Consider the following 22,456-nt stretch of genomic DNA (forward strand, 5'->3'; position numbering starts at 1 on the left):
TTTTTTTTTTCAAAATTGATAAATATATTAGGTAGTGGTCTTTGTTTGCTTAGTTCTCAGGTAATTGCATTTCTTTCCATATCAGGATAAATTTACAAAGGCAGTTTGCAATAAGTAATTTGAGGCATGGCTCTTCAAGAAATTCAATTATGAGGTTCAAATAATTAAATTTTATATTATTAATTAAAATGATATAAGTATTTAACGGTTATCTGTGTGAAAATGTAGTTATGGAAAGTTTTGTGACTTTGAAAAAATTCTGATTTGAGTTTTCTATGGAAAAACACATTTTTAAACATGACTGGTCTTTGATCTGAAGTCTGATCTGAGATTAAAGAATAATGACCTCGGAAGGGAAAATAATGAATTATAAATTAAAGTAATCAAAAACTGGGGAGAAACAACTGGCTTTTTTTTTTTTTTTTATCTTGGGCTCTTGTACTAAAAGGAGAAGTTTTGACAACGTGATAGTAAAGAATTTGTCGCGTTCTTGGAACGACGGAGGATTTACACTCTTAGTAATGCAATAAGTGAAAGTTGTTTGATGCACGCATCGCGCCATATTTTTTATGTTCAGATGAGATCGTTAATGTTTCCAAGTTAAAAATTTACGGATTTTTTTTTTTAAGGAGGCTTCAGTAATAAATCCAGCCTTGGTGATGATATACTTTGACTATAAACAGACCAAAACCCTCATGTGTTAAATTTCAAATGATGTAAACAATATTCCATCAATGACGACAGGTGCGACATATAATTAAAACATGATTGTCATCCTAATCTAATCTAGGCACCCTAGTCAACAATTAATAATTAAAACTATCGATCAACTGATAACCACTCCCGGTTAGACCAATTAGCCGGTTAGATAACCACCCCGATAATGAATATATCTTCTAAAATGGATAATACAATCCCTAGAAATACAAATGCTTTCTTTGATCACGCCGAAAGCCTTAAACAAAGAATGAACCATGTCTGGAAAGCCAACAATTAAATTTCACTCGCATAACGCTAGAAAAATCAAAATATTAAATACCATAATAATCCAACTTTTCATAACATTTTTATTTATGTGTCTAGCCTAATGTCTATGTTTTCTTTATGACAACAAATAACATATTTTAATACCCCCATCATCTCTTATAGGTTTAAAAATATCCTTAAATTTAGCTTCAATTTAAAAAAAAAAAAATTGCAAGAATTGAAAAACGTTTCAAATATTTTAATTTTCCATAAAAGAAACAAACTTTTTAATTGATATAAGTCCACAGTAATCTGTATCACTACTAAATTATTAATAAAATCACTATAAATATGATAGATTTAATAAATCAAACGGTGGGTAGATAATTCATTGCTGAATTGATATGTAACATAATTATAATATACTACAAAGCTAAGAAATAATTTTACGGAATAACTTTATCTAACATTTACATTCATTTGCTTCCTCACATTTATCTGCTTTTGTCATTATTCATTCTAATACATTATATAATTTAAGCAATAAAAATATGTTTTTATAGCAATAGAAAATTTTTACTACGATCAGTTCTATATAAAAATAATATATAAAATATCTCAACACTATTTGATTTAATAGTTAGTCAAAAAACCTCACTTAAAAAATAATAATAATTTAATGATGATATATTATTAAATAAATTGTACCTTTATGATTAATTACTTGAGTTAAAACATAAAAGAGTTAAATTCCCCAATTTTAATTGGGGTTATGTTATGTTACAGAGATTATTATGTTTACGTTTATTTATATTTATTATTATAGGTTTTAAAATTAATTTATACAACGTGAATTAATGTCAGTTAAAAAAACTAAACAAATTTATTGATAGACATTACAATGGGAATTAAAAGTATTTCCATATCGGCTTTTGTTACCTAAACTTTTAACGTTTCCGTCTTAAAAGTTAAAATATTCGGTTTACCGATTATTCACGGGGTCCGTTCCCTCTTCCATTTGCATCAGGTAACCTCATCCCAAACGAATTTGGTATCCTCGAATTTCTTTTATACCTCTGAGGTACCACTCCTTGTTTGCATGTACATATTTGGTTTCTTTGCATTGCCGTGGGCGAAGAATAAAAAAAAAAAACTGACCTTCAATACTGAAAAGGATATTGCTAGAGCGAAATTCGACTCATCTTGATCTCACTGGGTTTAGTTTCATGTGGTTATACGTTTGTTCTTATTTACCATAAGATTTGTTTAGAAAGAAAAAAAATACTGTTTATAATCTAATGTTACGTTTTGGAATGTTGCTTTCATTTTATAAAACAGGGAAAAACATTCCAAATACTAGTATTTTCTTCATAATCTATGTATAGATAGTATAAAAATAATATATAAATGCCATTTAAATGCTTAAAAATATACATTGGGATAAAAGTGTTGAGATTAAAGTAGGTTTGAAAAAAGAGATGTGATGAAAATAAGATCTAAAATAATACAATATTTTGGTAAACTCAAACGAAATATTAGCAATTTTAGAATTAACATTTGTATTTTTAAAATATTGAAAATATAATCCATAACTCTATTGCAATTTTATTTATTTTTTAAAATAGCATGTATCTAAGAAATAAATTATTAACAAAATTTTGATTAGTCCCTTGTACTAGTCCCTTATTATTGTACAAGTTAGTATTTCACTCAGTATACTTTTGATGTATAATTAACGATATGACTGACGATTTTCACTTTCACCTACATTTGCTTCTTCAGTTTTATTTGTTAAAATTACTCCTTGTTATTTTTATCTTCATATCATTGGGATACTTTATTGTTTTAGAAAACAAATGTTAGGAAAACAAATGGAAGAAATAAATAATTTAAAGAAATAAATATTTCAAAGTTAATTAAGTAATAATTAAGTAAATAAAGTAATATAAATTTTTTAATATTTAATATATACTTTTAACAAGTTAGAGGTAAGCCTTCATTTTTATCCCTGAAACAAAATATTTGATTGTAAGGCAAAAAACCACCCTACCGATATGGTCTGCATGTACGACAAACCGTTTTTGATAGTAGAAAGCTTCAAATATCTAGGGCTAAGATAGACCAGCTAGTACAAGAGCCCAAGAGGAGAAAAAAGGCAGTTATCTCATCCCAACTTTTGATTACTTTAATGAAAGCTATGTATAATTAATAGCCAAAATTGATGAGTCTACCAAGTATAGGTAGGGGGAATAAAAATCGCGACTGTTTCAAAGCGATAAAAAAAAATCATTCGGAGCTCTATATCTTAAAAAGTAGGAACAACACAAGAAAACCTAAGGGAACGTCGTTTAAAGAAGAGTAAATTTGCTAAAATATGAGTCCTAATAGAGTTATTTACGTTAAATATTTTTCGAGATATAGCTTTTTAAATAGCAACATTTTATAAAAATGTTGAATGGGACGTACTGAAAGATCAGTAGTTAGTGAATTTATTTTAAAAAAATTATATCTCAATGAACATTTGACGTACAGATGTCTATCAGCACTCAAATTAAAGCTATTTTAATGAGCTATGAAATAGTATATGATGTTTATCTTCGTAGAAGTAATAGTTTACAAGAAATTTGCTAAAATATATAGATTTATAGTTGTTCGGACAAATTTTCATTTGCCAAATTTATATTCATGTGTGAATATCATAAAAACTACTACTCCGAAGATAGTGTCATAAACTACTTTATAGTAAGTTAAATTTCCTTTATTTTGGGTGTTGGCAGGCATATGTGCGTCTTATGGATCCAGAGATATACTTTTTCAAAAATCCAACATTTTATACGAACTAGAAATTAACATTTTGTGAGTTTATTTTGTCAAATATCATAAAAAAACTACAATTCCTACAAAGATAAACATAATTAACTATTTTTTATTAAATTTAACTAGCTTTAATTTGAGCGCTGGCAGACATCTGTACGTCCAATGGTTTCTGAAATGAAGTTTTTCATAAATCAAACTTATTGTCCGAACAACTATAAATCAATTTATTTTAGCAAATATCATGAAAACTACTATTCCTACGAAGGTAATGGCCATAAACTTCTTTATAGTCCATTAAACTAGCTTTAATTTCAGTTCTAATATACATCTGGACGTCACATAGTTCCTGCGATATAGATTTCTCAAAATAAATTAACTAACTACTAATCTTTCAGTAGATTTTTAATAAATTTTGCTTTTTAAAAAGCTATATTTCCAGAACTATTGGACATAAATAGCTCTTTTAGTCTTCTAGTATTTATCTTACTTTTTGATCAAACAACAACCAAACCTAAGTTTAGTACGTCCACCATTTAGGTTAAAGATTGTGAATAACAATTTAACGTTCCTAAATACATTTTCCAACTCTGATTAACAACAATACGAGGGAAGAGGGTCCCAGAGCGATTTAATCAGTATATTGTGGTCCGATTCTCATCTGGGGCAGTCAATAATTATTTCTCGGTGGTCTTGAGAAATGAATCACGCCGAACTAGTTCCCCCCACCAGAAACCAATAACAAGTTTGGCCTTAATCGGATTTTTTGGAAAATGGAAAAACCATCAAGATTTTTGAACCTCTGCCATTTTGTTTTAAGGATACAATTGACGATTGGCATTGCACAAAACCTCTTCACGGCTCAATAAAGCAAAAACGCTTAGTCGAAATCAATCCAACCATATTTTCTTGAAAAACTAACGAAATATTATCATAAAAGACAGACGAGTTTTATATATATTATTTTATTAATAGGGCTTTGTCAAAATCAATTAAAGTACCAATTTAATTTGTTTGAATATCTTTTATAAAAACTAATATTGTAAAATAAAAACATTGAGCTCAGTCCGCTGTAAGCGGACTTTCATTTCTGTTAAAAATGTACAGGAATTAAAATTGGAACATTCCAAGTAGGCCGTGGCTGATTGCCAAGACAACAATTAGTTCACTCTAAATTCCTGGTTTGGAAAATGTAATCACAGAAACACATCAACGATTAAATGGGCACGCAAGATTAAAACTAACATATTTTAGTTGTTTCTACGAATACTTAAGAACAAGCAGGCTTACTTCGAAGTTTCAGAAATGTATACTTTATTTTTAAATTCTTGTTATATTTATTAGTATTGTCGTGATTTTTATTTTACTAAGTTACTGACTCTTTTAAGTAGGCCTTCATTCAGCTCAACAATCTGAATATATTTGAGAAAGATACTTATGATTTTTTTTTTATTTATTTATTTAATGTAATTTACAACTGTACAAAATAATAAATACAATAAGTTGTGTATTTCATATACACTTGAAAATCTTGGGAAGGAACCACCCATCGGTGGTACTTCAAACATTAATTTAAATTAGAAGGTCCCATAGTCATCTTCTTTTCAGACGCCTCGGCGGATTATCAGGGATTGTTAAGGATGAAATATTAAGAATAAATGGGTTAGGATGGTTAAGGAGTTTGGACTGAAAAAACGCATATCTGTATTGGGCCAAATCTGCAACGAATGGGATGTCAAGGTCTTTGTGAATGAGTTTATTTGTAACGTAATGAGGAGCATCAAGGATTTTACGTAGGATATTGGATTGGATGCGGGAGGAATTTGATGGTTTGGAGGAGCCCCAGACCTCAATTCCATATGTCCAAATTGGTCTGATTATCGTAGTGTATACTAATTTGTTTGTAGTGAATGGGAAGTTTAAAGCGTTTGTTAAGTAGGTGTTGTAGCAATCGGAATCTACGAGCATTTTCTTGTCGTTTCCGTCTTGTGTGTGGATTCCAAGTAAGTCTCTTGTCAAGATGGAGTCCTAGGTATCGAATCTATTCAACAGGCGTTAGTGGAGTATTTAGAAACGATACTGTAGGACAGGAGGGTAGAGGTTTACGACGGAGAGTAAAGGTGATCTGATGGGATTTGTAAGGATTTATTTTGATTCTCCAGTTTTGACACCATTCTTCAATAGATGTTATGTGTGTCTGTAGTTCTTATGATTTAATGACGATATTGCGTGTACTAACTTCTTTTTCATCACTTTTGTTTTATTTATGTGTTGTATATTTTCTCTACTATAATACGAGTACAGAACTCCTAAAACACGTAGTTGTAGTTTCTGAGAGTGATGGAAACATGTTACGGATTTTCATGTGAAGTGAGAATTTCTCTTTTGTAAGAAAATCTCACCGGTGTAGTTTTAAAGTGTATCCTTGATAGCTAAGAAACAAAAAATCGCTCTCTCATATGGACTTATAAAAACTTCAAAGATAGTAAGATATAAAACTAGCCCACAACAACAAATTTACAGTTGATTCCAATACTAAACCATATTTAACAACATATTTTATTTTTCAATACAAACATTAAGAATCTCCTGTAAGTACTAAGATTCTCTAGTAAATACATCATCTAAATTACATTCATACTCCAAATATACACAATTAAAGTAATTAAAGAATGAACTATTTGCAATTAAAAAAAAACAAACTGAAAACCTTTTTCATTCAGTAAGCTAAATGATTTACAATGACTAACGATAACATTATCTGTCACATATTACCAACATAATTAAATCCAGGTCATCGAATTATTAATATCCACTAATTTTCTGCCCCAAGAAAAATTAGTTTCTATTTAGATGGCATCCTTCCCACTAAATCATGCTTAATAAATACATAACCAGTTAGTATAAAAAACGTAAAATGGCTCAATCTAAAAATTAATTTTCAACACAATTCCAAAAAAAAAAAAAAGAACTTTTATAAGTTGAAACTTATAAATTCGTAACAATTATATTAACAATAAACTATTTTTTCTATATTTTTTGTTCTATCTATTTGAATAAATTATATGATTTTATTGGATGTGTAAGAAGTAGTATTTATTTACATCACGTTGTATACACCCATTTATAGTATAGAACACTATATCAATTTTATTATTAATAGAATTTTTTTAGATATGGTATATTTTATAATCGAACATACATTATTTTATTCTCATAAATAACTTCGATATCTGTACAATCAGAATAATAACAAATTATCGTCTATATTTTGTTATTTTCTGATTGTTTTCTTTATATTGATTTTTATACGTATCAAAGCAGAATTTTTTCCTCTTGTACATAATTATAACGTATACTTATGTAACTTATAAAATTAAAATATTTACTCGTATATAGTGTGGCGAATCCTGTTTGTTTGGGACTTTCCCCCAGGATAAATAAATAATTAAAAACAGTAAATGAAACAAAAATCTGATAGTTAAATTTTATGTCTGAGTCAATATGCTGGATTATTCCTATGCAGGACGTTATTATGCATGCATCTGCGAGACGCAACATTAATAGAGTATTGCAAAATATAATGAAATCGTAAAACGTCCTTCTACAATGCACCAACATTTAGTGCGCAGTTTGTTACAATCGCTGCTAGACTAGAGAATAGCTTCATCGAGATAGTTGCTAATTCAAGTCAGAAGATCCCGTAACACCTCTCATAACAAGCGGCTTTTTTAATGTTAATGTCTTGCGAAACTATTCACTGGTTAGCAGGCGTCGTAATTCGCGAATCAAATCTGATAGTCATTTAAATTCTCTTGATTATTTTAGGCATCACTATCAACTAAATATTCTATTGAAATGTCATTATACAGTGTTCATAGACGTATTGTAGTTTTCGTATTTATATTCTTAAAATTTATTTAATTGAATTATATTTATTTTTTATAAATTTTGTTTTATAAGCTATATCGAAAATTTTATTTCATCACTCAACAAAAGTCGAAGGCTTTATTTACATCTATTATTGAGTGATATGTACGATGTGCACTAGTTTTATGTTGCAAATGAAAAATGATATAGTTTATAAAACAAAATTTCAAAAATATGTTATTTAGTTCCTTATTTTGCTTATGTGGGTTCAATTTTTTAAAATTTAATTTCAATATTATTAAAAAAAAAAGTGAATTATTTGCTTTTTAATTTCGTTTTATTTATCAAAACAAATTAAGTATGTAGTACATAATATTATCATTTATCATGTAGATAAATTAATCCTATCTTGCGAATTGAATTTTTCTTTTCTTTGTTCCAAAGAATGTCATTTAAGCCGAAACAATTTTACAAAATTAGTTATTAAATCTTTATTTGGTTATTATAGATATTTATTATATACAGTTTTTGTCAATTGTTAACCTTATCTTTTGACAACAAGAGGTTCGGCCAAATCCAAGCTTCACAGTATTGACATAGATGTTAATGCTCTTTGTCGAGATTATGAAGCATGCTCGGTATCTTCTATACCCTGCAAGGAATTGTGAAACCCAATAATCCACAATAGCACGAGGAAAGCACTTCCTCAGGCAACATACACCCTTTCGAGTAAGTCACTCATTTTGGCTCTACTCCTCAATAGTAGCCTAGAATTACCATCTTCCGTCAGTTAGGGTCATCCACTTCCCTCACCTTTTAATTTTTTCCGAAAGCTATGTAAAATCGTGTATAAATATTTGATTATTTTTTCTCGGAGGGGGACGGCAAAGAGTACCATGAACTCATGCTACAGCAGTTTAAAGTTGTGGTTCCATGCAAGGGACGCATTGCTAAGGTTTCTCAAAACATTAGTTATTCTATTAGCCTTTTTAATAAAATATTTTTGTATCTATGTCCTCTAAATAGACCACAGACCTGGGCCAAACCGACTTTCTTCTTTCTTTGCAACTGTACAGACAGAATTTGTGTTTGGATTTTTTTTTTGTATTATATCATAAATGAAAAAAAAATCGGAAGGTCAAATTTATTTTATTAAAATGTTTTAGAAACAAAATATAACTTCTTACTTCATGGTATATATAAATTCGTACATATTAGGGTCTCTTCAGAACAAAAATTTGATTTTAAAAAGATGTCTTCGTCCTCTATTCAGAAACAAATTCCTTTCCTCCTTGACTAACGGTTATTCGCATAAATGTAAATATGAAAATTCAAGTCTTCATGCCTAAATGACCTGTTATTGTCTAATATAGATAACAATCATCTCACTAATACTTAGTAGACGTTTTTATGTATTTATAACTTCACTAAATTTCAAACGAACAAATTTTTCAACAGTTTTCCAATTTCTGCACTTTAAAAATAAGGGATCATCTTCATTATTCAACTCTAGAATAATAATATAAATAAAATAACATAATTTTATTGTTATTTCATTTTAAGCAAAAAAGCTAAATATTTCTTATTATCCATTATCTCATCCATCTTACTCACATTTCTTTTGGCGATTCGTCAAAATTATAAATATACGTTATTGTTAATGTTTTGTTCTCCTATTTCATTGCAGTCCATCACCGTATCTACTAAATAAAGGACTCTATATCGTAATATCGCGATAATTTTCAACATTTTTACCAGGGCATACGTGTTGTTAGAAAATTAAACCAATCTTATTTTATTTGTATCGGAAATTATAGAAATAATTCGTTATATAAGTTTAAGATCTAAGGTCCAGTTGCATTTGTTCATTTTTTTTTTTTTATTTTGTTTTAAGCTTGGTCAAATGTTTTTTCTAATATGGTCGATCATTTTTACTAAGAGAGAAGAAGTAGGTACCTAAACATTTTAATGTGATACAAAAAAAATAATTCAAAGAATCTAATTCGCGACGAACGTCATAGGGTGTAATCCAATATTTTTACCAATTTTACCGTAAGAACTAATTAAAACAAATAGAAATGTTAAAAAAGACAAAATTAAGTTTTATTGCTCATCTTCATTAGTAATTTTGATTACATTTTTCCAATTAATTTTTATATTGATCTTAACTGCCCTGAAATAAATATGATGAATCCTTCACATTTTATTTTATGTAAACGGAGAGCGTAAAATCAAAAAAATTATTGATCTAAGAGCACCTAGAATAAAGAAAGAATGAGATAAATTTATAAAAGTAGATTTGACTAAATAGTTTATGATTACACACATACATATCCAAATTCCTTCAATCCTAAATATTTTAAATGGCTAGGTGGGTTTGGTAAAGTAACCCCCTCTCCCTACAAAGAGGTCTAGTAAATTGGAAAAAAGATAGATTTATATAAACGCATGCCAGGTTTTAAAATCGATGAAAAAACATATCACAAATCTACCATTCAGCTCTTTTAAGTATTAATGTATATTTGTACAGTTATATGGAGAACAAATAATAACCATGACTAAAATATATATAATATTAATTGCAGTCAAGCTGAAATACATGTAAAGTACTGTGAATTTTAGATAAGCGATTGAGAATGGACAATGAAGTCCGAAGTGTCACGGATACATGAAATAGATTATAATCTTCCTTCACAATTTCTTGGTGTACGATCCTATTCACCCATGTAACCAGCGTGTCTTATCATATTCAAAATAGATTTTAGAATATTAATTATACTTTAAATAGTAGAATATACCTTATAATCTGAAATGCTGTAAAAAATATATTTATGCTATTTTCAGAAAAATTATGAATTTTGTTTATAATTAAAAGTCTCATTTACAAAAAAAGATAAGAACGCGTTTTAGGTAATTATCTCATCTTAATTCATTAGGATTATCTTACCTTAAAAGCATATTTTGCAATATGTATACATACTATACAATTACATGTGCCTGTGATATGCGAGCTCAGGGATGTATTTGCAGAAACATTCACGTTTTCATTATACTCAGAGGTATTAAGTTTCCTCCTTTCTTTATCCTTCCCCGTCAGACTCCCGTTACTTCTGTCAACCTGAGGAAAAATATACAGAAGACATACCATCTTGTTGTCTTTGTCTGGAGGGAGCGGCCTATCCAAGATTACGAAACACCTTGGCCTCATCACAATACGGCCTTCGCCTTCAATCATTCAGATTGCAAAATTGACCATCATACTTATTTATATTTCCCCTATTACTAATCTTGATGGCACAATTTATTTGTGTGAAATCGATACTGAAATGCCTATGTAGTGTTCTGGGTCAATATTAGCGTACATCAGAACTCTATGAAGTTTTTTTTAGAAATAAAGACTGAACCTATATATATGTTTTTTTAAAAAAATTGTTTAAAATTATTTATTTAATGTAATTTACAACTGTACAAAATAATACAATAGGTAAATATGTAGTATGTTTCATATACACTTGAAAATCTTGGGAAGGAACCACCCATTGGTGGTACTTCAAACATTAATTTAAATTAGAAGGTCCCGTGGCCATCTTCTTTTCAGACGCCTCGGAGGATTATCAGGGATTGTTAAGGATGAAAGATTAAGAATTAATGGGTTAGGATGGTTAAGGAGTTTGGAATGAAAAGGCGCATATCTGTTTTGGGTCAAATCTGCAACGAATGGGATGTTAAGGTCTTTGTGAATGAGTTTCTATATATATGTTAAGATTCTTACAAACTGTTATTCAAATAAGCCTAAAAAAAACCGGCGATGCCCAAAGCTTCAAACTATATACAATTTAAGTAATCAAGTTTTATGATCGAACGCCTCATATAAGGACAATATATTTAATAATTCATTATTAGTTTGAGTAACGACAGAAAGTTTCTTCACTTTTAACCTTCATTTATCATAATGTAACTCATTATCTTACGGTATTTAAGTTACAGTTATAAACAAAAATATTGACAGTATACTGTCAATGCAGCGTATCTTAATTTTTTTTTATTATGGATATTTTTGCATTTGAACGTTGGTCTCAATAAAGTGCACTCTCTTTGTCATACTAAAAAAAAAGTTCAAAGATCATTTGAATTTTTTTTTCAATAAAGTGCATTCGTAATGCCGAATTAATGATATTAATTCAGTAAATTAATTACTGAAATTTACAACTGTTTATAAAAAAATAACACAACACGTAGATGGGATAAATATTTCAAAACACATGATAATCTTGGGAAGAACCAATGGTGGTATTTTAATAAATTCTTTAAATAGTAGATCCCTTGGCTATCTTCTTTTCAGACGCCTAGAAGGATTAACAGGGATGAATAAGGATGAGAGATAAAGAACTAATGGGTTTGGATGGGTAAGGGTTTTCGAATGAAAAGAGATATATCTATTTTGAGACAAATCTGCAATGAATGGGATGTTGAGATTGGTCTTTATGGATGGCGTAGTAAGGAGCATCAAGGAGTTTACGGAGGATTTTGAATTGTAAGGATTGCATTGCATGGAGGTATTTGATTCTTTGGTAGAGCCCCAAAACTCAATTCCTTATCTCCACATTGGCCTGATTATAAGTACACAGTGTACTTTAGACCGTTTCTCAAGTAGGTGTTGAAGTCATTGAAATCTACGAGCAGTTTCTTCTTTTTTCAGTCAAGTATGAAGATGATTGAAAATATGAAATGACCAATTAAATAATTTTGAACTCAGAAATTGGCTATTGCCTTAAATCCTCCACCATATTTTGAATACCATTCTCTAAAATTTGGAGATACGATATTTTACATTTGTACCGATGGTATCAGATTACAAAAATAATTACGTTTTTTGAACGCCTACTCTGAAAAAAAAATTTAAATAATGCTGTACTAATATTTTATTATTAGCTTCACAAATAAGAGTGTGAAATAGGAATGCTTCAAAGAAGAAATCAGAAATCGCATATACTGGTTTGAGAAATCTTCACTCTCACCCAGACAAACTCGATTGGTAGGTGTGGAGAAACGGTACGTTCAAATCTTGTTACTAAACTGTACCTAGGTTCTCAGCTCTTATTAAAAGAAAATTTACATAACGGAATTTTGTTTGTAGATGCTTTAAGTAACTATTTGTTATTTATTGTATCTTTTTTCTTACAGTATATTTATACGCCTCTGTATCCTTATGTACGAGGAGATGATTGTATTTGCACTTATTAAATCTATTTAACTTTAACCTCGGCAAGTGATAGTGTAACAAATAATATAAATATACTGAATCATACTTATCAGCCCTACGTTTTTAGATTCAGAAAATAAATCTATTCGTTTACCTAAATATGCCGGGTGCATGTGGTGAATAGATACAGGAACTATTAGATATCGAATAGCCAGGAAAAAAAAACCATGTAGATATATGTGAAAAAAAGTCAGCTAGTTTAAAAATATAGAATAGATTAAAAGGATGTGAATGGTAGACCTACTTCTTTATGTCCAATATAAAAGAATAACCGCTTGCCATTGTTCTTCCAAGTAGTTCATGCCTGAAAGGCTACTTTTAGGTTAATGATGAAACCAGGATATCCGATGATTATCAACAAATCGTTAAGATATAGTTGGAAGATTCGGAAAATAAATACCTAAGTCTCTGGAATACTCGTAAATCACTTAACGAGGTGATTAATTTTTTACTGTATGTTTTACAAGTAATAATTTTTTTTCCAATTTCATGTATTCATAAATATTTTTGAGGAGATAATATGAGATGATTAAATACAGAAATATTCTTTGTTTTAAATTAAATTGCTTTTCTTACTATTTACTATTTACTTGAAACTATTTACATTTAATTTAATTTATAATTTATATTTATAATTTTCTATTTATATTTAATTTATAAATTTACTATTTACTTGAAAATTGAACATTCTCGGTAACAGATCAATAAACTGAGGTCATTACTCTGAGATAATATATTAATATACAGTTCAAATATGTGATAGAACTATATTAGGAATAACAATAATTATTTAAATTAAGAAATCAGTATTGTAAACCGTAATAAATATATTGTAATTTTAGCTTACTTCTTGTAAATTTGAATATAACTATATTCGATTTTAATATACTTGAATTGTTGCCCCTGATTGTAATATGCAGTATTGTTACTATTTCTCTAAATGTAACGGAGATAATTACCGCGGTTCAGGGGTTTTTGAATTTTCTAGGAAAATATTTAATCTAATATTTAGTCTTTAAATCGTCATATTTCTTTTCATTCTAGTATACCCATGAGTAGTAAACCAGAATAATCGAAAAGTTATAACTTCAATGAAGAATGCGCAATCGATTACTTTTTTACAGTAGTGAATAATAAATGTTGTTGTTTAATATTCGCTGGAATCCACCTTATACTGAAACACAGTGTATAAACATAGTATTCATTTCACACCCCTTCTTCCCCATTCTACACTAATAGATAATCTGAAATATAAAATTATTGTTTTCTAAAATAATTAATTTTCACGATAAAAATAGATAAATTTAAATTCACATTCAGAAACAGAAATATTGTAAACAGTACGAAATAAATAACAGATACTAAACAGTGATGGTGGTAAAATTGCTGATACAAAGCCGGTTCACCTTGAACTAGTGTCGGGAGTCATGCGGGCTTGCATTTCATTATCTGATGCTCTATATATCTGTTTTGATGCTAACGTGAGGTTTTTTATATAAGTACCTAATAATATTTATAAAAATAAGGGTTTAATAAATTTACTAAGAACATTAAAAAGTAAATTACATGATTTTGAATTTGAAAGGGAATGTTTTCATTTCCTAATGACACTATAAAAATATAGTATGTACGAAAATAATAGGTGGACTAATTTAATGTTTATAATATTAATTGTTTTTTTTAAGGACACAAACGTTTTAAATATGAAAAAATAATGCTCATAAATATCTTTATTATAATATTCATGTTGTAATGAGATATAATATTCGCGAATATCTTTTATAAATAAATAAAAAGAGATGACGAATTAGCAAAAATAATAATGGGAGGAAAAAATGAAGGAATCAAAACAAATTATAAAATGTCCATTTTTGGTGGCTATCTCAAATATATAACAAATGTTTTAAATATGAAAAAATAATGTTCATAAATATCTTTATTATAATATTCATGTTGTAATGAGATATAATATTCGTGAATATCTTTTATAAATAAATAAAAAGAGATGAATAATTAGCAAAAATAATAATAGGAGGAAAAAATGAAGGAATCAAAACAAATTATAAAATGTCCATTTTTGGTGGCTATCTGAAATATATTTGTTGTCTTACCCAAAGTTTCCTTTGTCTTTCTTATTTTTTTTATTTTTAACTGCGCTAATGGGTTGAAGTTATTACAATCTAAAACGTTTTCTATACAATCTACAACGATATCTAAAACGCTTTCTGTATTTTAAATGTCTTTTACTTCTGAATGAATACTCCTTCCCCACTCAAACTAACTATACGGGTTTATAAACGTTTAATAATTACTAGTTTGATTTACATAAATAAATAATTTTCCATTAAAAAGCAACGTTTTTCTTATGTGAAATATTTATTAAAAATGGAATATTTTTTGCATACTCAAAAATGTATCCATTTCATACGTAGATCTAAAACTCAGGTAAAACATCGGTTCATTGAATTATTGTATCGTCATTCACAACATCGTCATCGGATGTCATTGGTTTTTTAGGAACTAAATTAAAAAATAATGAATTATCTTAATTTTATACAATTTGTTAAAAAATAAATAAATAAATAAACAAACATAATAGATATTCATCATCGAAAATCCCAAGATATTTATTCAAATAAGGGTCCAGATACAACTAGTTACAAAATAATAATCCTTTTAACGGAAATGAGTGAATGGCAGCAAGGGTGGAACTAGACGTTATCTTTAGGTGAACGCAAAAAAAATAAAAAAATAATAATATTAGAATAAACTCTTTATGTTCTTGAAATATGTATATGAGATATTTATATATAAGATATATACATAAATATATAAGATATATTTATGTACTTGCTGTATTTAATTTGCTAATGCTCTGGCCAATGAAGACAAGCATCCTATAACTTTACACGACATCCAATGCCCTTCCTCTGGATAAGCCTATGCACTTGAGTTTTTTATGATTTTTTTAAAAATATTCTTAGTTCTTAAAATAATTATTATCATTATTTTCTGGTCCAAAAGAACCAATAATAAATTAATATTTTTACTTAGAAAATTGAGACATGACAATAAAGTTTCAAGAAAGTACTTTACAACGCGTCCTGTTACATTATTTATTCCAGGAGATTCCGTATCAAAAAACTTTAGAGATTTCTATGGAAGCTTCGACATACATATATACTGTATTTTATCCGTTTAAATTCTTGTACGAATTTCCGAATATCGTATATCCGGTGTATATTTATCACGTGTCATCCTTTACATGATCACATATTACAATCATTATCGCGACCTAAATACCCTCTAATCATTATTAACGTCATGGTAATCGCAACGGAAAGACGGGATAAATATTAATGACAGTTGCACATTGCTTAATCATTTCGAATATGTTTTGGTTATTAATCAATCGAATTTATTAAAAGTATGGTAAAATAATATTGAGTGTTCTACATATCGAATCACACGTATTGTAAGCCTCAGGTCTTTGGAAATTGGCATTCTTATCCGTTAAAAGTTAAATTTTTAGAAACATGTATGTAATGAATTAAATGTTTATTTAGGTAATTTCAATATTCTCTATTTATAATTTTTTAAGATAAATATTTAAAATTTGTCACTTTTGAATTAGTTTCCTAGCCCTATTAAATCATCTAATTATTAATAAATCGTATGTCCTTTTTTCTTATACTGGCAGAGCCCTGTGGTTTAGCAGCTTTAAATTTGAATTATACATGTCCTTTACATACAATTGATACTTATAAAAACATGACTCACCAAGTGAATCTGTTTTTTAATTATTTTATAAAATTAATTGTATTTGTTAATTAGTTAAATTTCATGAATCTATGCATTTAAATGTACCAAAAATTATTCACATATTATGACTTTACCATATATCAATGCAATTATTTATTTAATGCAGTTTTCAAATTGTGTCTTCTTAACATTTTTTTCTGGAAATTGGATTATTAGTTAGGAGTTAGGAAGATATTACTTTTTTCTTAACATATGAATCCATAAAGTATTTGTAATAGTAATGTTAAATGTTTTGTTTAAGCAATAACACCAAATAGATTCTGTATCGTAGTACAAATGCACAAATGTAACCATGATTTCGATAATTCGAGATCTTTGCTAACAGTAAGTAAAATTAGCATTATGCAAAATATTTCACTGAATTAAGAAATAAATATTGACAAAGTAATTCAGAATATAATTAAATAATGATGAAAAAAAAAATGATTTGTATACGACTTCTGTTTGTAAAGAGACTGGCAACCTTCACCCGAATGAAAGTAGCCAAGAAAAAAACATCTATTGGTATATTTAAATCTCAGACCTAGATCATGCCTCTGTCATTCAGGATTCTCTTTTGGCATTTCTCATAATACTCAATACTTGATTAATTATTTGGAATGACATAATTTATCCAGTAAAACTTTTTTTTAATTATATCATTATTGACACTTACAACTGTACATAATAATACATCCAGTAAATTTGATTTAAAACCATAATAGATACAGAGAAACTACCCATTAGTAGAACTCTAATAACGTTTTTACATTATAAGTTTTCGTGACCATTTTCATAATAATAAATCAATAATAATTTGTCCAGTAAATAAATAAGAAAACAAAAAAAAACATAAAAACAATCAAGCAAAGCTAAATTTAATACCAACAGGGCATTGTTCTGAATACTTTAAAATGCTGTTAAATGAAGAGAGGATGCATTTAAAAAAAGAGGAGGAGAGGTTCCTTTCACTGTCACTTTTCTATCTACTAGACAGGAGGATCAGAGTGTAGAAATAAAGAAGTTGAAAAATGGGAAATCCTCCACCTAGGATGCGAAATTAATTAGATATAGTGGAAGTGAAGTACTAACAGATCTTACTGACGCAATTTTAATGGGTTCTCCCTATATCTATACCTAAAGAGATGAAGCTAGGATTTATCACTCCAATATTCAAGAAAGAAGATAGAAAGGAATGTGGTAAGTATAGGATAATTTAATATGTGACAAACCCAATTATGAAACTGTTGGACAAAACATTCAAAAACACGGTGAAGTGCGAATTTGACTACTGAAGAGCATTGTGATTTTACAGCAGAAAGGTCTTACACTGGTCATAAATTCACAGTCAGGAAAATTTTTGAAAGACAATCAGAAAAGATACAAGATAAATACGTCAGAACAATTTAGAAATATTAAAGGCATTCTTTAGGGATGCTCCAATTTCCTTTACCTAATTTGAAATGTATTTAAAATAATATCAAGGACACAGTGAGTAAAAAATGAGGGAGCAGGAGAGAAACTTACCCCGGTCCTTAAGGCTGAAGAGGCCCCCAATTCTCCAGGTTCGCATAGTATCGAACACATTTTATATTGGGAATATCGATATTTGGATTCAACACTATCGGAGTATTGTTACAAAAGGTCGATATTAATATCGGTAATGGTCCTGTATCCCAACGACGGAAGGGCTTTGCCAGGGGATTATGTTTTAACATATAATATATCTCTCTATTCTCAGTCCGCCGGTGTTCCTCAAGGTAGTATCTTGGGTCCCATTCTTTATACGGTTTATACAGCTGACATCCCAACCCACCCTAACACAGTCCTAACAACATACGCTGATGACACATGTATACTTTCTGTAAACAACGACCCAACTAATGAATCACAAACACTACAGGCACACATAACATCTAATGAAGAATGGTGTCAAAACTGGGGAATCAAAATAAATCCTGACAAATCCCACCAGATCACCTTTACTCTCCGTCGTAAACCTCTGCCCTTCTGTCCTACAGTATCCTTTCTAAATACACCACTAATGCCTATTGAACAGATTCGATACTTAGGACTCCATCTTGACAAGAGACTTACTTGGAATCCACATACTAGACTGAAACGACAAGAAACTGCTCTAAACATCCCATTCACTACAAAAAATTAGTATACACTACAATCATCAGACCAATTTGGACATATAGAATTCGGCTCTGGGACTCCACCAAACCATCAAATTCTTCCCGCATTCAATCGTTACAATCCAAAATCCTACGTAAAATCCTTGATGCTCCTTATTACGTCACAAATAAACTCATTCACAAAGACCTTAACATCCCATTCGTTGCAAATTTGACCCAAAACAGATATCCGTCTTTTCATTCCAAACTCCTTAACCATTGTAACCCATTAATTCTTAATCTTTAATCCTTAACAATCCCAGATAATCCTCCGAGGCGTCTGAAAAGAAGATAGCCACGGGACCTTCTAATTTAAATTAATGTTTGAAGTACCACCAATGGGTGGTTCCTTCCCAAGATTTTCAAGTGTATATGAAACATACTACATATTTACCTATTGTATTATTTTGTACAGTTGTAAATTACATTAAATAAATAATTAAAAAAACATATTATATATATATTGCTTTTATTTTTAATTCTATAAATATTGTTTGCTATTTTTTCTGGATTATTATTACTTTTTATAATTGATCTTTATTATTTATAATAATAATATTTCATGGTTATACCATTGTAAATAGTTAGTTGTGTGCTTTATACGAGACTACACCATATACAACTATTAAAAAAACTAACCGACCGGATAGTAAAGAAATAAAAAAAAATAAGAATACAGTCTAGGTTTTAAAAGAATATTTGGTTTATAAACCGGTACAATAGCTCAGTCAATATTCTCAGAAGTCTAAGTCAGCGCTCGTTTCTAACAGCGTGTATCCCTGAAGTAGTGTCGCTTGCATGGTCTTTTCTGGTCAAGGGCATATTTTCAGCGAGGTCAACACTTCACGCTTATGAGAGATCTTTTCACTTCGTAAGAAAATAAATATCATTACTACTTAAGTGTTGCCCAAAATATTGTTAAAAGTAATTGGAAGAATGTAGTTAGGAGTGAATTGTAGGAATGAAATAAACTAAATTAGTCAAAAACGAATATGGTGTATTCTAAAACTAGCTACTACTGTTCTACCATTAATTAGTATTTATTTATAATAATATTAAAAGTTATAATTTTATTTACTGTTGTAAATGTTTTGAAAGAAGTTGATATGAGAAAAAAGTAATAAAATAAATTTATGTTCCATTAAAAGTTAATGTTTTGTTACATTTTTTAAAATAATATTGGGTGAAGTTAAATCTCTTTGCACTTTTCTATTGTATTGTTTATGATTTTACCTCCAGTTTCCATAAACATTTTCTGTTTGTGAGTTGTACTTTAATTCTCAAAGCGAGAGGGGTTGCAAATTTCAGAAAGATAAACTTCTTTGAATAGCATCTCTGTATGCACTCAAATATGTTTAAGTTAAACAAACACAGAGGCTGGAGAAGATTCCTTATTTCTAAATTTACTAAGGCAGCTATCAATGTCCCATCGGTTATGCGAAGTATTGTTCGGCCCACACCATGACTCTACCAAAAGTTGTCAATGGACCAACGCGTAGAGGAGGTTATTACTTGCGAAATTCCTAGTTAACGCTATCTAAAGATTTAATTTTTCCAAAAATGTTAAATGTTCAGAGTACATTTCAGGGAATACACCAAAGATCTCCAATAAATTGGGAAATCCGATTAAAATAGTTGACAATTTTCGATTTTTCCCCACTCACCAATGAGCAGTCACAATACCTCTGCAATTTTTATAGATGGTCTATAAAAAAGACCGCTATGAGCCTCTGAAACGCATCAGATCTTATTCCCATATGATGCATTCTCCATCGTTAATCGTTAATAATTGGTACATTGACATTTTAACAGAAGTTTAAAGCTACAGACCAATCAAACTGTCATAATCGGATTTCTTTTTGCCAATGCCTTGTACCAATAAACCATAGATAGCCTCTTCCATGTATTTCAATTACTTTCCCTATTTACCTCTTAACATTTCAAGTTCGTGAAACTAAAATTTATGAAACTTTCGTTGTAACCGTCACATTGGTTTGCAAAAACTTTGGCTGACAATTATTTCTGTGTTGCCTTCTATTAACACTGCTAGAAAACTAATAACATCTAAGAGTAAAATAAAGGATGTCAACAAATACATGTATATTTGTTGGCTAAGTCTTAACACTGTTGAAATCAATAAGTTTTTATTTCTATTTTTTGGCAGTTAGAAAACATATTGCAATTATACTATGCAATAACTATATCAGTATCTATATGCATTTCTCATCCACGAAATAGTAGAGTCAACAATGATATTGTTCCTCTACGAATATGTCGTCAGACCGCTAATGATAGCCACAACATAAATATCAGCGATATATTCTGCTGACTCACGGTTATTTATGGCCACAACAGGTTTCCCGCTGAAGTAATCGGTACCAAACAAAAGTCCTAATCGGTTATTTCGGAACCGGTTACTACATTCCCAGGAACAGCCGGTCTCTTTTAGTCCTATCGTCGATCTGGCTCCGCTACAAATTACTATTCATGACAGTTGTGCCCTAGCAGTCAACAAGCTCTTTATTCTCAGGAGTTTTCGGTCCTTCTTTCAGCTAACTCTCCTGAGAACCACACTCATGCCGCATGTTGCATTATCAATCAATACAAATTTAGTTATCTGGTATAAGAAAAAATAGATTATATAAGAAAATATCATTTCATTATAATCTTTGGTGTAAATATCAGGTCTAAAATGTATATACGTTACGTAATTAAATTTAAGACTTTAATTAATTGTTTGTACACGACGAGACAACTAGAGATCATTTAAAAAATATTTGATGATTTTTTTGTTGGCACATGTAATCATAGAAAGTATTAGTTAAATTGATATTTTTTTTTTTAGTAATTTTCTTCATCTATAATTTGTTGTTGATATATTATAATCTCAACATTATAATTGATGACTTTTTTATTTATGATAATTGATAAAATTTCCTACGAAAATTAAATTAATTTATTTTCAACGCTTTTGAGATGATCAAGAACAATGGGGAAAATTAGTTAATTTTAGTATTAATCTTATTGTATTATTTCGTCACTGAAATTATGGCTATTTTCACATAACTGAAAACTCCATCTGATAGAAGAGAGAAGGAACTGATTTTTTTATATGATTTAATTCTATATTATATTTCTATTTTATTCTTATTGCAGAATAAAATTCTGAATTAAGAATAATTTATAAGCATGTAATAAGGTGTAGAACTAAATCATAAGTAAAAATGTATTGTTTCACTTTACTGAAAAATACAGTTTTTGGACATAGTGTCGCTAAATCCGATATCAATTATTGGCACACACACAAGTAATTCTAATCATGTAAACAAAATAAAAATAAAAATTTTAGGTATCGAAATTTTAAACATTAAATATCTAAGAACATAAAATAATATGTTAAAGGAATTTATTTATTCTTTAATGTGACATTATGAATATTCGGAGTTCTATCAATCAGTAGATTCTCCACACATCTGTATCATGCCAAATTATAACTAATATCAAATTTACTTTGATATTTTAACACTGTTGTAAATATTAATAACTTAAAAAAAAATATATA

General features: G+C 29.0%; 1 protein-coding gene across 1 annotated transcript in view; it reads right to left on the reverse strand.

Annotated features, from left to right (window-relative positions):
- Positions 1-22,456, reverse strand: part of LOC106679263 (uncharacterized) — a 44,090-nt gene that overhangs the window by 6,078 nt on the left and 15,556 nt on the right. The gene's annotated exons all lie outside the window — the stretch shown is intronic.

This window comes from Halyomorpha halys, unplaced genomic scaffold (genome assembly GCF_000696795.3).
Source record: "Halyomorpha halys isolate HHAL.00 unplaced genomic scaffold, Hhal_1.1 Scaffold187.1, whole genome shotgun sequence".
In the NCBI taxonomy this organism is placed as follows: Eukaryota; Metazoa; Arthropoda; class Insecta; order Hemiptera; family Pentatomidae; genus Halyomorpha; species Halyomorpha halys.